The sequence below is a fragment of the Sminthopsis crassicaudata genome, chromosome 5 (genome assembly GCF_048593235.1).
Source record: "Sminthopsis crassicaudata isolate SCR6 chromosome 5, ASM4859323v1, whole genome shotgun sequence".
NCBI classification, from domain to species: domain Eukaryota; kingdom Metazoa; phylum Chordata; class Mammalia; order Dasyuromorphia; family Dasyuridae; genus Sminthopsis; species Sminthopsis crassicaudata.
In genome coordinates this window covers 296409856-296427003 of record NC_133621.1, presented here as the reverse complement: position 1 = coordinate 296427003, position 17148 = coordinate 296409856, and the positions used below count along the sequence as shown (strand labels likewise).

Genomic DNA, 17148 nt, shown 5'->3' with positions numbered 1-17148 from the left:
CTTTAAATGCTAACTACATTTCGACAGGAAGTTTTCTAATTTTTGTCAATGCCAGAATATCCCCTCTTGTTTATTCTTTTCATTTTATTCTGTCTATATCTTACTGGTACAAAGTTGGTAGGATGTTGTGTCCCCTACCAGATTGTGAACTCCTTGAGAATAGTAACTGTATTTTGCTTTTTTTTTTTTTTTGCAACAAATTCATTTAGCACAGTATCTGGTATATATAATAAATGCTGACTGACTTATTTTTTCTTTTTTTATTAAAGCTTTTTATTTTTCAAAACATATGCATAGATAATTCTGCAACATTATTCCTTGCCACAAAATCTCGTGTTCCAGTTTTTCCCCCTTCTCTCACCCCACTCCCCAGATGGCAAGTAGTCCAATATATGTTGAACATGGTAGAAATGTGTTAAATCTAATATATGCATACATAGTTATATAATTATCTTGCTTGACAAGAAAACTAAAATCAAACTAGAAAATAAAAAGGATGAAGAAAATAAAATGCAAGCAGATAACAACAAAAAGAGCGAGAATGCCATGTTGTGAACCATACTCAGTTCCCAGAGTCCTCTCTCTGGATGTTGATGGCTCTTCTGATCACAAGACCATTGGAACTGGCCTGAATGATCTCATTGTTGAAGAGAGCCGCGCAAATCAGAATTGATCATATTGCTGTTGCCATGGGCAATGATCTCCTGGTTCTGCTCATTTCACTGAGCATCAGTTCATGCAATTGACTGACTTATTGACAGAAGAAGTATATGAACGTGCAGATGTTGCCAATTTTTGGTCTGGCTTTTCTTTGTATTGGTGATTGAGTTTCAGTTTTTTTCCTCTGTAACATGAGAATAATAATACCAAATCTATCAGTTTCATAGGGTTATTTCTGGACTTATTTATATAAAACCATTTAAAGCAGTTCTTTTTGTGGTTGGCAAGGAATTGGAAATTGGGAGGATGCTATCAATTAGGGAATAAATAGACTGTAAAATGTGATTTTGACTGTGGTGCTATAAGGATTTATGAGCAGAATGCTGTCAAAAAAACTTTAAATGACATTTACACTGATGCAAAATAAAGTGAGCAGAACCAGGAGAATCTTGTACACAGTAAAAGCAATATTGTATGATGATCAACTGGGAATGACCTAATTGTTTTCAGCAATACAATGATCTTAGACTATTTCAAAGGACTCATGATGAAAAATGCTATCCTTCTCCAGACAAAGAATTGATGGCATCTGAACGTAGATACAAAAAAAGAAACAACTTTCTTTTTCTTTTTTGGGGAAGGGGGTAGGTGTCTGTGTTTTATTTTATGATATAACTAATGTGGAAATATGTTTTGCATGACTGCACATGTGTAATCTTTATCAAATTGCTTGCCTTTTTAGTGGGGAGAAGGGGGGAGATGGAGAAAATTTAGAATTCAAAATTTAAAAAATTAAATGTTAAAATTGTTTTTACATGTAATTTTGGAGAAAAGATATGAAAAGAAAAAAAAAAAAAGAAAAGTACTTTTCCAACCTGTGCAGTGCTACAGATGGTAGGATAGAGTTAACAGAAGTGACCAGGATAATGAAAGAAGACTACCAAGATTTTGAGTGGGAGGTAGAGATTGCAAAAGATTATTCTTCAATTAGGGCTAAAACAACTTTTTAGAGCTCTGACAGTTGAGGAAAAACGCTCTTCAGCTATCATCTCCGAATCCTTCTTTGCCAGTCATTTACTCCTGTCCTTTCCATTTGGCTGTTCTTCTTTCATAGACATCTTGGGTAATTTAAAAAAAATCATCATGTTTCTAATATCTCTTTGAAAAAAGTGACTTGAGTCTTTTTTCCTGATAGACCATTACTTGAAGCAATCATCCAGGGTCTGCTAAGTGCAAAGTTTTTCATTCTCTCCTGGATTTTTAGCTGTAATATGCTCTTCCTGCTTCTTTCCCTACCTCCTCTTCCAGACCTTCATCATCTCTCCCATCCTTCAAAGGGACAGTTTTGTCAGTATGTCCCTCTAATGGATTTTATCTTTTGTTTTTCATCTTCTATAATGTCTTTCTATGTTTAAAATACTGTATGTTCATAAGATCTCAATTTTTCTTGATCAAAGGATCACAGATAGAGAGGTAAAAAGGAATCTCAGAGACCATCTAGTTTAATATCATTTTACAGATGAAGAAATTAAGGCACAGTGAAGGAAAACTGCTCATAGTGTTATATATTGATGGTTATATTATATTATATATTGATGGTAGAAATATATGTAACCTCAAAGTCCATCTAGTCCCATAATTTTATAGATTGGGGAAATTAAATGACTTGCCTCTTTGCCCAAATTATATGCCAGTAAAACTGACAATTTAAGTGAAAAGGATAAATATTTTCAAAAATATAAACCGCCCAGATTAACAGAAGAGGAAGTAGAATACTTAAAAAACCCTATGTGAGAAAAAGAAATTTTACAAGCCATGAATGAGTTCTCTAAAAATAAAAATCCCCAGGACCAGATGCATTCATAAATGAATACAACCAAACATTTAAGGAACAATTAGTCCCAACATGACATAAACTATTTGAAAAAAAATTGGTAAGGGAGTTCTACCAAATTCCTTTTATGACACAGATGTTTTGATGCTTAAACCAGGGAGAGCAAAACCAGAGGAAAAAAAGTATAGAACAATTTCCTTAATGAATATAGCTACAAACATTTAAAATAAAATACTAATAAAGAGATTACAGCAATGTATCACAGATCACTATTAACAGGTAGAATTTATATCAGGAATACAGGACTGATTCGATATTGAGAAAACTATCAGCATAATTGACCATATCTATAACAATAGCATCCTCCTGATATGATTTTATCAATAGATGCAGACATATATATATAAATACATACATATATATGTATATATATATATAAATACATACATATATATGTATATATATAAATAAATACATACATAAATATATATATATAAATAAATACATATAAATATATATATATATAAATAAATATATATATATATATATATATATATATATATATATATATATATATATATATATATATATATATATATATATATATATATATATATATATATATATGTAATACTCATTCCTGTCAAACACTAGAAGGGATAGGAATTAATGGAACCTTTCTTAAAATTATATGTAATACCTAAAACCAAGAGCAAGCATTATCTGTAACTGATAAACTCAAAACTTTTCCAATAAGATTAACAGAGAAACAAGGATGTTCATTATTACCATTTTTATTTAATATAGTCCTGGAAATGCTAGTTACAGCAATAAGACAAGAAAAGGGAATTGAAAGAACAAAAATTAGAGAAAGAGGCAACAAAAACTATTGTTCCTTATAGATGATATGATGACATACTTAGAGAATCAATTGAAAAAAAAAACTAGGTGAAACAATTAATAACCAGCAAAGTTGCACGATATATAATAAACTCATATAAATCATCAGGATTTTTATATACTAGCAACAAAATCCAGCAGGAAAAGACAGAGAATTTCCATTTAAATAACTGCAGACAAGAGAAAATAGTTCTATATCTACCTGACAAGACAAATCCAGGGATAATAATGTAATTACAAAATATTTTTCATACATATAAAGACAGATCTAAACAGTTGGAGAAATATTAATTGCTTATGGGTAGGCTGAGCCAATAAAATAAAATAACAATTCTAAGTAAGTTAATTTATTTATTCAGTGCTATAAGAATCAAACTACCAACAAATTATTGTACAAAGCTAGATAAAATAGTGACAATTCATCTGGAAGAACAAAAAGTCAAGAATGGCAAGGGAATCAATTTAAAAAATATTAAGGGATGTGGTCTAGTAGTTTCCGATTTTAAACTATATTACAAAGTGGTAATCATGAAAACAATCTGATACCAGCTAAGAAATAGAGTGGTGGATCAATAGAATAGATTAGCTACACAATACACAGCAGTAAATAGACAAACTAATTTAGTGTTTGATAAACACAAAGATCTAAGTTTTGGGGGTAAGAATTCAATGTTTGATGAAAATTGCTGGGGAAACGGAAAAGCAATTTGGCAGGAACTAGATAAAGACCAAACAAAATATCATGCCATCTACCAAAGTAAGGTCAAAATGAAAATATGATTTACACATAAAGGGTGATATCATAAATAAATTAAAGGAGCATGGAAAAAGAGGAGACTATAGGAAGTAAAAAAGATTATTTGATTACATGAAATTTCTTTTGCACAAACAAGATTAATATAACCAAAATTAGAAGGAAAATAGGAAACTGGTGGGGATTTGCAAGAAATTTTTCTAATAAAGGTCTACTTTCTCAACTATATGTTTTTTAAATTTATAAAAATAAGAGCCATTTCCCAAGTGATGAATGGTGAAAAGATATGAACAGGCAGTTTTCAGAAATCAAAGTTATCAAAAGTTACATAAAAGTGTTCCAAATCGCTGCTGATTAGAGAAATAAAAATTAAAATAGCTTTGATATATCTTTATATATGTCATATATATATAAAAGATATACATATGTATATATGTATATCTTTATATATATCAGATGGATTAACATGGCAGAAAAGTAAAATAAGAAATCCTAGAATGTTATGTGGAAAAATGGAGACACTAATACATTGTTGGTAGAGTTGTAACCTAGTCTAATCATTCTGGGGAGCAATTTTGTACTATACCTAGAGGGCTATAAAATTATGTATATGCTTTAATGCAATACCACTATAAGGTCTGTATCCCAAAGAGATCCAAAGACCACTTTGTATAAAGATATTTATAGAAATGTCTTTTTTTTGGTAGCCAAGAATTGGAACTCCATGGTGATTCCTATTAGTTGGGAAATGGTTAAACAAGTTGTGGCATATTATCAGATTGAAATAATTGTGCTATAAGAAATGATGAGCAGGTTTCAGAAAAACTCATGATTTGTGTGATATGCAAAGTGAAGTGAACAGAATCAGAAGAATGTTATACACAGTAGCAGCAATATTATATTATGATCAACTGTCAATGACAGAAATTTTCAGCAATACAGTGATCTAAGGGAATTCCAAAGGACTTATGATTAAAACTGCTATTCCCCATCTAGAGAAAGAACTGATAAACTCTGAGTGCAGATTAAAGTATATTATATTATATAAATAACTTCATTTTTATTATCTTATTTTGTGTTTTCTTTTGCAACATGGCTAACATGGACACATATTTTGTATGACCTTACATGTAAACCAAAATCAAAGTGCTTGCCTTCTCCAGGAGGTGGGGAAGGGTGAAAGGAAAGGAGAAAATTTAAAACTCAAAAAATTTTTAAATTATTGTTAATTTTTTTGTTATTTTTATATGTAATTGGGAAATATTTAATGACATAAATAAACTAACTTAAAAAGTGGCTTGCTTCAAATCATCTGACTCTAAAATAATCTTTATTTCAAACAATTTGCCTTTTTGTTTTATATATAAATCACAAACTATCACAAATGAAACATAAAAATTGAATCAAGATAGTGCTGGAAGACTGTTGCAGTTTCTTTATAGAAACAATTCAGGGACTTTCTGTAACTTAGTACATAACCCTTCTTCATGCGAAGCTGTAGCTCAAAAATTCATCATTTATGTGACACTAGACAATTGACCACTTTTCAGAGACATCATAGTGGGATATTGTCATATATGATTGGGATAAGTGAGGAGGGGAAGAGAAGAAAAAAAGCAAAAAAAGAAAAAGGAAAAAAAAGTATCTAGATACTGTGCTAAATGCTTTATAAATATTATTTCATTTGATCCATAATGGTTGCTGCAGACCTGACCAGCTCTCAGATTCCGTGAAGCTATAATGCTGTAGTCTTTGAGCTTAGTGAGATTGGTTTTTGGATTATAGACACAACCAATCACTGGATTCGTAATCAGAACTTCTCTAAGTTGGTAGAACATATGGCACTTTCCCTTCCACTAGCAAAATCTTCACCACCATGGGTCACCACCATGCCGCCATTAATTCAGGCAGGTTCAGAACTCAAATATGGTCTCCAAACTCTAAAATCAATGAGTAAAAAATCCAAAATTATTTTTTCTTCCTCCTCTTTTTCCAAAGGGGTTTCTTTGCCTTGGGTATTGAGAAGGAACTGTCTCCTATGATATTTTTTGATAGCATAGGTCATTTGGTTCAAATGACCTCCACTCAGGATAGAAGAACTTCCCTCTTAATGACAATAATAATCTACAGTTCACAAAGATTTTTCTTCCTCAAAAGTCCTGAGGAGTGGGTAGCTCACGTATTTATCCCCATTTTACAGATGAGAAAACTGAAGTCTAGAGTTCAAAATGATTTGTCCAAGATTATACAACTGGTCTTGGTTGCCGTTCACTCCCAGTCCATCTCCTCTATTTACTGTACCATATGGTTCCTCCGGTATTTTGTTGCTCCCTTTCTTTTAAAGATTTTTCAGATTTGGGCTCATTATAAGTTCTGTACAAGAATGAAAAGCACCATATGCAAGTCAAAAACTGGGCAGAGACAGAGCTGGAGAGTTATTAAAAGCTATTTAGAGAGCCATAGTTTTAGAGCTGAAATAAAAATAATGATAATTAACACATATTGCTTTAAGGTTCGCAGACTACTTTAGGTGTATTGGCTCATTTGCTCTTCACACTAATATTGTGGGGAAGGGCTATGATTATTATCCTCTTCCAGATGAGGAATCGAGGATTAAAAAAATCACAATGCTAGTAAGAATCAGAGGCAGAATCTGCCCCCACTTTTTCCTTGTTTTGAAATGTTCTCCATCTCTGTGAAATTTGAAAATTGAAAATCACAATTGACAGGGAAGTCTGGAGAAGATTTATCATCCCCATTTCATAGAGGAGAAAACTGAAGCTCAGAGAAGGGTCACTCAGCCAGCAATGGAAGAGCTGGAGTGTTCAGGGAGGATGAGAACCTCTAATAGAGAGAGTGGTATTCATCTTTCATGCATATGAGTTGGATTTAAGCAAGGCAGAACATCATAAAGTCATCAGCCTCCCTCTTTCTCCCAGAATCCTTGAAGACTAGTAGCAAGGCAGAAGAGGACTTGCTCAGATATTTATGGGGCAGCTCATCCACCTGTGGGGTCCATCTACCCCTCCAGCTCTCACCTGTGGCTCCAAGAAGCTAGAGCAGGTCTAGCAGCTAAACCTCAGTGATGCTGTTTGGGGAAATGGACTAAATCAGGATGAAGATAACCAACAGGTCTCAAACCCATTAAGTGAGTTAGGGGAATGTCTCCTCCAAGCATGTGAAAACTTCTCTGGTGGAATGGACAGGGGAGAACAGATTGTTCCACAGCCAACGGAAGTAGCTGAAGCAGGTGCTGTGGAGTGGTTGGAGCTTCATCAGACATCAAAGAATCCAAGATCATCCACTGTGTCCTAGGCCAACAGCTGGTTGTTTTGCCACTAGAAAATGATTATTGGAAGATAAAGTAAGATTGACAAATTTGTACTCTCCTGCTTTCCCTAAATCCATGAGTCAAGCTATCACCCCATGAAGTCATTGCCCTCTTTGAAAATGAAGGATGAACATGTAATAGGGAGGGGAAGAAAATTTATTAAAAAAAAAAAAAGAAAGATGAACAGCAAAAATGGAAGAACCAGAATCTGAGCCCTCTTTTCCTTTCACCGGGTCTAACATTCTTTTGCTTTTCTTCTCTGCCCATCAGTCCTGGGAAGCTATTATTATCATCATCCCTACTTTATAGATAGAGGCTACGGGACTAATCCATGATCATAGCACAAAATAAGTGACAAAACCAGGCCTTGAACTTCCTTGATTTGCTTCTAAGTCGAGTCCTTACAAGAACTCAAAATGGCACGTGGTCCCTTTTTACTCGTTGAGAAGGTTATATAGTGTTTTCTTTGCCTTAGGGGCTGCGAATCCAGCAAAAGAACACATTGAAAAGATAAAAAGCCAATTCTCTCAGAAGCGGAAGGCTGGCCCCTGAATGTGGTATCTTCCCATTGAAATGGAGTAGATAGTGAGACTGAGTCATTTCTTGGACTCCTACTAGAGGCTTTAAATTCTGACTGAGCCCCCGGTTCCAAGTAAGCCTAGGGGAGACCCTGAGAAAGAAGGAGGATTATAGGGAAGAAGTGCTATCCCTTTCTGTCATCAATAAAACTTTGAGTTTCTATTAGATGACTGATGAGATCTTTTCTAGCTCTAAAACTTATAATCTTCCTTTGTGGGAGTATTTTTCTGAGACATTATGCTGTCAAGAAGGCATATAGGTTAAGTTTTAGGGACCATCTTTCATAGCAGGGAAAAGTAGGTATACTTCTTGACTTGACCACATAATAGCTTCACGATGGGGCATGGTGGGGCTGGGGAAGGTACTTGGCTTCTTGAGTCTCAGCTTTCTTCCTGATTGAGAGTAGGGATGATTTCATGTTTTGCATTTGCGCCCGTCACTGGTGCTTAATTAATGTTTGAGGATGGATCTTTACAATGGGGATATTTCATGTTTTGACTACGTCTTTCTCCATTATGCATTTTTGGCCATCATTATGTATTATGTGGTGTGTATGTGTTGGTATTTACCTGTTTAGTTGTTTTCAGTTATCTCCAAGTCTCCATGATCCTACTTGGGATTTTCTCAGCAAAGATACTGGAGTGGTTTGCCATTTTCTCCAGCTCATTTTACAGATAAAGATAAACAGGATTAAGTAAGTGACTTGTCCAGGGTCACTCAGCTTGTAAAGGTCTGAGGCTAGATTGGAACTCAGGAAGGTGAGTGTTCCTGACTGTAGACCTGGTGTTTGGTGCACTATGGCGTTACCTAGCTGCCCCTTTATTTATATTGACGTGTCTTCTTGGTAGAATATAAACTTCCTGTGTGACATTAGCATGCCTGGCAAATGACAGGTGTTTAATAAATGCTGATTGATTCTATTGCCCATTTCATAGTCTTGTCATGAGGAAAGTGATTTATAAATTCAAGTCCCTATAGAATTGTGAGCTATTTTAATAATGTTTCCTCGGTAACGTGTATATTTTAACTGGGAGTTTTAGGAGACAATTTTAAATGTTTCACAATGTTTGTGAGAACATAAAGCCTTGGTTATTGCCTGCCATTTACGAATAACAATTATAATAATAATGATAATGATAACTAGCACTTACATAATCCTTTAAGATTTGCAGACTACTTTGCATATAGTCATTCATTTGATCCTCACAACGGTGCCCTCCATTTTACTGATAAAGAAACACATTGAGAGAGAGTTTGAGTGACTTGACCAGGCTGTTAAAGGTCTGAAGCATGATTTGAACTCAGATATTTCTGCTCTTAGATTTGTGGATTATTGAGGATGAAAAAGAATTTTGAGATCACTTAATTATGATCTTATAGGATCATAGAGTTAAATCTAGAAGGGATGTAGAGGTCATCAAGCCCAATTCCCCTAAACAGATTAGATGATCTTTTAGAACACATAGTAAGTGGCTGAGGTCATATTGAAATCCAGTCTCCCATTCTCTAATCATTACTCCACACTGCTTTTGTTTTATAGATGAGGTCAGAGAGAGGAAATAATTTGTCCAAGATGATAAGGCTAGTTAAGAGTAAAAACTGGGATTTGAGCCCTTCATTCACTTCTCTTTCTAGTCTCTCATTCTCTAATCATTATTCCACATTGCCTTGCTTTTATAGATGAAATCAGGAAGAGGAAATCATTTGTCCAAGGTTATAAGGGTAGTTAAGAGTAAAAAAATTGGAATTTGAACCCTTAATTCACTTCCCTTTCCATTGCTCCATGATGCTTATAGTTGGGGCTGGCCATTGGAATCACTGGGTCGCTACCTTCTCTGATCGTCTTCCTCTCCAGTCTTCTCACCCAGGCTGGGATCTCCCCTACACAAGTCACATCTTTTGGAAGCTTTGCATTGTTTGGGGTTTGAGGATTGATTCTTTAGGGAAGTCAACCAGAAAGGGATAAAGGTGATTAAATGAAATTCTAGTAGTCCATGGTCTTTGGGAATTTTGGATTGATCACATTACATAGAGGAAAGGCAGTATGGTGTAATGGATAGAGAGCTAGAAAAGGAGTCAGGATGATGTGTTCCAATTCCTACTCTTCCTCTTACTAGCTGTGTGACCATAGGCAAAATCACCACACCTTTTTAAACCTCAATTTTGTCCCTATAAAATAAGAATAATAATATTCACAGTTCCCTCCTAATAGGATTATTGTGAGGTTCAATGAATGGAAAGTGCCTTTAGAGCAGGATTGGGAATGTCCAGCCCACGGGCTGTATAAAGCCCACAGAATCATTTGCTAAGGCAACTGTAGGCGATGATGAGCTAAAAACTGGCTACAATAATCTCCCACTGCTTGAATTCTATAATGTTATAAATATCCAAATGGCCCTTGGCAGAAAAAGTTTCTCCACCCCTGCTTTAGAGTATCACAGCAATGTCAGTTAATATTATAATATAGGAGAAGAGTAACGTTTCTTGGTTATTAAAGAATCAATCTCCCGAGAGGCTCAGATTCAGTCACTCATGGTCAGGAGGTGCCTTAGAAATTGTCTAGTCCAAACTTTTTGCTCAATGTATGACTTCTTTCTGTACCCCTGAAGAAAGTCATCCAGCCACTGTTTCAATGTCTCTAATCATCATGAGATCCATGGCACGTGAATTCATTTTTGGATAGCTCTTCTTGTTGGAAATTTTGGCATCTTGAGTAGGAACACCCCTTGGAGAACATCTGGTCTAACTGGTCTGTAGAATTCTCTCTCTATTTGTGACATGTGGTCATCCAGCTTTGACCTGAAGATCTTCAGCATGGGGTGATGATTACCTTAGAAAGCATCCCATTCCCCTCTTCCACAACTGATTGTTCAAAAATGTTGCCTTACATCGAGCCTAAAGTGGCTCCTTTTCACCTTCTACCCATCACTTCCAGCTCTTTGCATTGGAACCAAACTGAACAAGTCACAACTTTTACACTTCATTTTTGACAACTTTAAGACATTTATCAAAGTCATACGCAGGCCACTTAATCTCTATGGAACCGTTTCCTTTTATGTTAAACAATGAGAATGAACTAGATAACTTCTAAGGTTCTAAATCCATGGTCCTGTGATCTTATAACTTCCACTGAGGCTCTCTTTTAGCATCCTCAGCCTGAGATCCTTCAGCTGATCCCAGTATGTTTAACCTCCAATCCCTCCCCTGTCCTGCTTAACTGCCTCTGAATGCACTTGTCATTGTCTTTCTTAAAGCATGGCACTCCAAATGCAGTACAGTACTCTAGATGTGACTAGGGACCAGCTATTGTTTTATCTGGAACTTAGGCTAGTCCAGTTGGAAAGGGATTCAGGTCTGTGTGAGAAGAGTGATTGCGCGTGATGTTCCGTTAGCCAATATTGATAGTATCCATGGCATATCCTTGGACCAATTCTGAGTTCTCTAAGTCACCGTGCTTAAATTAAGGGCTAATCTTGGATAGGGAACCTCCCTTCTCTGTTACTCTAAAACTTCTTTTTGAACTTATTGTAGAATAATGATCAATGATCATAACCAGATAATAATAAGCACTCCAAATAATAACAATATTAATAACAGCAACAACAATATCATTTGTAGAGGGCTTTAATTCATTCATTCATCTAACCATCTATCCATTCATTTAAGTTTTGAAACATTCCTATGAGGTAGGCAGGATAGGACAAACACTTCTGGTCCCATTGGCTAGATGAAGAAACTGAGGTCCAGATTCACTTTAGGCCTTGTCTAGAGTAACATAAAAGCAGTGACAGATTAGACCTGAGATCTCTTGAACTGCCAATTCTTTCCATAGAACTCCAGCTTCCCGTTGAAAGGGTTATTTGGGTAGACAAAGCTATCTTTTCCTCCATAGTCACAGAGAGAAATCAAAGCGGTTCAGTATAATCAGTGTCTCCTCACAAAGCACTTTATAATTTGCAAAATTCTTTTATATCTGACTCTTACAGCATCCCTGAGAGGTATACACCCATTAAGCAGATGAGGAATCTGAGGCCGGAGAAAAGAAATGAATTTCCCACTGTGACACAGAGTGTTAGTTGAAGGGCTCAGTTTCCATTCATGATCTCTAGATTTCTAGTTACGATTCCGTTTTGCTTTAGTTATCTATCTGTGGAGGAACCCGGGAGTCAGGTGGAATTCATTTGACTTCTAAAAGGGGGGACAATTACTTAGATATACATAGGTGGCAGTCAACACTTGGGACATCCTCCTTCCCAGAGATGGACTGTGGCCAATAATTGCTAGCTTAAAAGGAAAGCATCAGTTATGAGTCCTGTAAACACAAGCCAAAGTTGATGATGGAGAGGATGGGTGAGATTCATTTCCTCTCTGAAGGTGTACATCTTAGTCCACTTCTGCAAGTATTACTTTGCTATTTACATCTTGATGGCAGACTTCAGGTGCTTTTCTACCAAAATATTAAGAGGGTTTTTAGCATAAGATCATCATCCAGGCCAATGGAATATCCCATTGGGAAGACTCAACCCTCAAATCAACCTCTCTCCATTTCTTTTATTCTAGTTAGAGACCACATTTCTGAATGGAGTAAAACATTTGTCCAAAGGCCAGTCTGGACTTTGCCTCAGGAAGTCCTTGTGGTAGCCTTGTGAAATGGCTTAGAGGAGGGTGGAGGATATTAACCTCTCTTTGGGGATTGACCTTTTCTTGTGCTTTTTCTTGGAAGAGGAACATTGATTTATTTTCAAACAACACTCATGATCTCATTGATCTGACAACATAGATGAGTAGCTTTTGTACCCTGGCAAACAGTTACCTGTGACATTGACTTGCCCACAATCATACAGTCAGGATGTATAAGAGCTTGTCTTGAACCTGGATTTTCCTTTCTCAGAGGCTGGCTCTCTGTGCGCAACACCAAAGATAAAGGGACAATTATTCCAAGAATCTTCTTTGTTGAAAGGCTCACCTGTATCTGATGTCCTGAGCCACTTCCCTAAGCTTGGATATGGTGGTTTTGGGGAGGAAGCTGGTGGTTTTCAAAGCTGTCAGACTCATATTGTGCTAAATGGGTCCACTTGACTTCTTCCCAGGGTGCCATCTAGCTTGCCTCATCTGCCACTTGGCAGTGGTGCTCGAGATGTTAGCCCAGAGAGGGAGCTTTCTTTTCCTATTAAAACCAGCATAAATATTGTCCCATTCAGGATGTTGGGGGGAATGCATGCCAAACATGGGGACACAGTCCAGAAACAAATGAGGGCTGGGGAAAAGACAGCATGTTCCATGGATTGGGCATGAAGTAGGGAGGAAGCCAGGCAGATACCAGCTGTCCTCGAATGGGAAAATGACATCCAACTGGGGATACCAGGCTGGGGAGCACGCTGGGCATCAGACTAGATCCCTGTTTCAAGGAGGGAAAAGAAGAGGTTAGTTCATGGATCTTTTTCTGGTATATGTTTGACCACTGGTTATCCCAAAGATCTCACTCTACTTATTAATAATTACCGATACCAAATGGTTCTCTCAAGACTTGGTTTTCCCAGGAGTTGTAAATCCCTATTTAATTATTCTGTCTGGCTCCAGAAGACTGGACCAGGAAGGACAGGAGGAGGACAAAGAGCAAAGTTAGCCGAAATGCCAGGAAAAAGTTCCTTCCCCTTTGAGTGGTCCAAAAGGGGAATGGGTTGCCTTAAGAGATGGGATCCCCATCACTGGAGGGTGTTTAGCAGAAGCTGAATGTTGATTTGCTCTTACTCATACAATCCCAGAAGCATTAGGACAGGAATTCCAACACAAAGGTCTCTGTCTTTTCCAAGTCATTATTGAATAGTGGCTGAGTGGATAGAACACTGGGCCTTTGCCTATATGGACACTTTTCTGTTGGGATCCTAGATCTGGAAAGGACATTGGAGGTCATGTCGTTCAACCCTTTACATATAAGGAAAATGAGACTCACAGAGGCTCAGTTTGACCCCAAGACCAAACAGGTATGAAATGGCTTCATACACATGTACAAAGACCCCAAATCCATCTATTTTTCCACAACTTATTTTTTAATTGGAGTGATTAGCACATGAAAAAAGAATGAGCTGTTGAGTCTGGGAACCTTCAGTTTTCTTTTTGTCTCTCAGGAGAATTGTGAGGAGTCTTATAAAAGACCACTAGTCTGATGTGCTGAGTCCTTAATGAGGACAAAATATATTAAGATATTATTAGGTCAAGGTCTGCAGTGTCATTGTGGGCCCAGCTTGTTCATTTACGGATCATTAATGGACATTAGCAGAATACTGGACTTCAACTCTGACCATTAGAAAGATGGTAAAGAGGAAATGGGCCAGGAAGAAGCTCTGTTCTTTCTAGAACTGTGATCCAGAGGAATGCCCTTTGGCTCAAAATCCAGGCAATGGCTTTGATGTGGGGCAAAGGGGGAGCATTAATGCCAATCCTTTATGTGCATAGAGAATCTCTTAATGTTTTAAAGCCCTTTGATGTTGCTCTTCTCATTTGATCTCTCAACCTTCCCCGAGGTAGGCATAAGATAGACCCCAGAACCAGACATCTGGGTTCTTGGGTTTGTTTCCTGGCTCAGCCATTCACGGGCACTGTGTAATTTTTCAGTGGCTCTGGGCCTTGATTTTCCCATTTTAAAATGAAGGGATTTTAAAAATAAACTGATTGAATTCTAGCAAACTATGAATCTATGATTATCATTCCCCTCCCATTTGACGAGAGAGGGAAACTGAGACATTGGTTAGTAGGAATTAGTAGGAATCGCATATGGGTCCCAATGGTACATTGCCAGTGCCTAGGTATCAAGACTTCTTGATTAAGGCCCAGGTGCTTTTTGAGGCCTTGGAGGACTTGTCATGGACATCAAAGGCTGAAGGAAGGGAAGGGGATATACTAAAAGGACTAACCAGAATCAAAGTAAAACCTGGGCTATAGACAAGAAGGGGTGGTTCAGGAAAAACCTAGAAATGTCGCTGGCTTGGGCTGAAAGAGATGCTTAAAGCAGGACTGAGGCTATTGAGGAGAAGGGCTGGAGTAGAAGATGTGGTTAAGACCTTAGGACGGAAAAGATCAGAGGTGAAAGCATCCTTAGGATGGACTGTTAGAGCTTCAAAGGCTCATAGAACAGAAAATATGGCAACTGGAGGGAACTTAGAAAATGGAATATCAGAGCTGAAAAGGGTCTTAGAATATGTTGAAGCTGGAAGGGATCCTAGAACACAGAACATAGAGCTGGAAGGAATCTTAGAACAGAGTCTTTTATAAGATTCCTCACAATTATACTAAGAGACAAAAAGAAAATTGAAGTTTCCTATATTCAACTCATTCTTTTTTCATGTGCTAACCACCCCAATTAAGAGAATTAGGCCTGGGAGGGACCTAAGAACAGGAGATGTCAGAGTGGGAGAAGTCTTAGGACCTAGAATCTCAGAACTGGGAGGGGCCTTAGAACAGAAAATATCAGAGTTGAGATGTTTCCTAGAACTGAATATATCAGTCAGGAGATTTCTTAGAACAGAGAATGTCATAATTGGGAAGGGCCTTAGAACATGTGATGTCAGAGCTAGAGGGATCTTAGAATAATAAATAGGACCTGAGATCTTAAATAAAAAATGTCAATCCATAGAAATTTAGAATTGGAAGGGGTCATCTAGTCAATCAGTCAGCAGTGTTGACTGTTAAGTACCTACTATGTGTTCAAACTAAGCTAAGTGCTGGTAATGCAAAAAGAAAAATGATATCGTCTTTGTCTCCAGAGAACTTCCATTCTACTGGGTTGAGATAGAACATAAATAAATCAAAACAAATTAGGTAGATAAATAGAGAATGAAATAAATAGTGATGGGGGGCTAAGAGGGGCCACTAATAATCAGGAAAGATTTTACTCCAATCTGTCCAATCTCCCTCAGCATTTTAGGTATGAGAAAGTCAGTGATGGCCCATGGTGATGACCCTGGCCCTGAAGATATGACTGGTGTCTGAGCTCCTGATAAAGTACTTGATTGTTGCCACCATGAAATCCCCTCTCATTTTCCCTCTGGAATGGGGGAGTGCTCCTAGGGAGGTCAGCCCTCCCATCTCGGAGTCTCTTCTCCTTCTCACTGTCATTCCTGTCCAGGACCTGTCTGCCACTCACAGATATGTCCGGCTTTGGTTCTGGCGTGACGTCCATATCTGTCAGGGTCTTCAGGTCCCTGACGCTGCTAAGTTTTTCACGCTTCCTCCATTTGGCCCGCTGATTCTGGAACCAGATCTAAGGGGAAGGAGAATAGGAGAAATTGAACAAGAGAAAAACCTTCATCATTGTCTTGACGACCGGCTTTCAGACATCATCTTGTGTCTTCAGAATACTTTACTCGCATTATCTCAACAGATCCTCAAACTACTCTATGGGTTATGTGGTACACTTATTGTTATTTTCTCTTTATTGCTTAACATCTCTAGTTCTTTCAGATGAGCTTCCTACGGCATAAAGTCACGGCCTTGCCTCCCACTTCTTTCAGTTACTCTCCTTTAGATGCTCTTGAGCTTATCAATATCTTTCCAAAGCTCCAGATAAGATCTGAGCAGGACAGAACAGTCTTGTTCTTGTAAGATGCCTCTGGAGGGATGGATTGTCCATCCCTGTAAATTTTTTTTAAAATTATTATTTTATTTTTTCTGGTTATACATACATATTAATTTTTTAAATACACATTTCTTTATGAATCATGAATTTATGAGCCAGAACAAAAGGGAAAAAGCCATGTGAGATGAAAAAAAAAAACAACACAGAAAAAAAGAAGTGAACATATATGTGTTGATTTACATCTCTGCAAATGTTTACACAAAATTCTGATGATTTGTTGGGATTGCTATAGAGGGAGTCATTTTTCAGATATGGGGTGGAGTAGCTGGCATCTGAGTTCCCTTACTGTAGAGGACCGCAGATAATGGGGGACTCTGAGAAAAGGATACTTGAAGCAAGGATACTTACAGCAGGGTGTTAACTTAGTGTAATTGAGGAGGTGATGGTTCTCTAGTTCACATATACTCAGTACTTAGTAGGATGATGTAATGGTTCTACAGTTGGCACATGCTCAG

The 17148-nt window shown here is 37.2% G+C and overlaps 2 long non-coding RNA genes across 2 annotated transcripts in view; both read right to left on the bottom strand.

The window, feature by feature from the left end:
* Positions 1-7617: 7617 nt before the first annotated feature.
* Positions 7618-17148, bottom strand: part of LOC141543167 (uncharacterized) — a 28536-nt gene continuing 19005 nt past the window's right edge. Inside the window, exon 3 of the long non-coding RNA XR_012482363.1 lies at positions 7618-7738. This is a non-coding gene — a long non-coding RNA (uncharacterized LOC141543167). The remainder of the gene's footprint in view (positions 7739-17148) is intronic.
* LOC141543166 (uncharacterized) lies at positions 11667-16301 on the bottom strand. Its single transcript, XR_012482362.1, has 2 exons — positions 16202-16301; positions 11667-13456 (listed from the first exon to the last, which is right to left on the bottom strand). It is a non-coding gene; the product is annotated as an uncharacterized LOC141543166 (long non-coding RNA).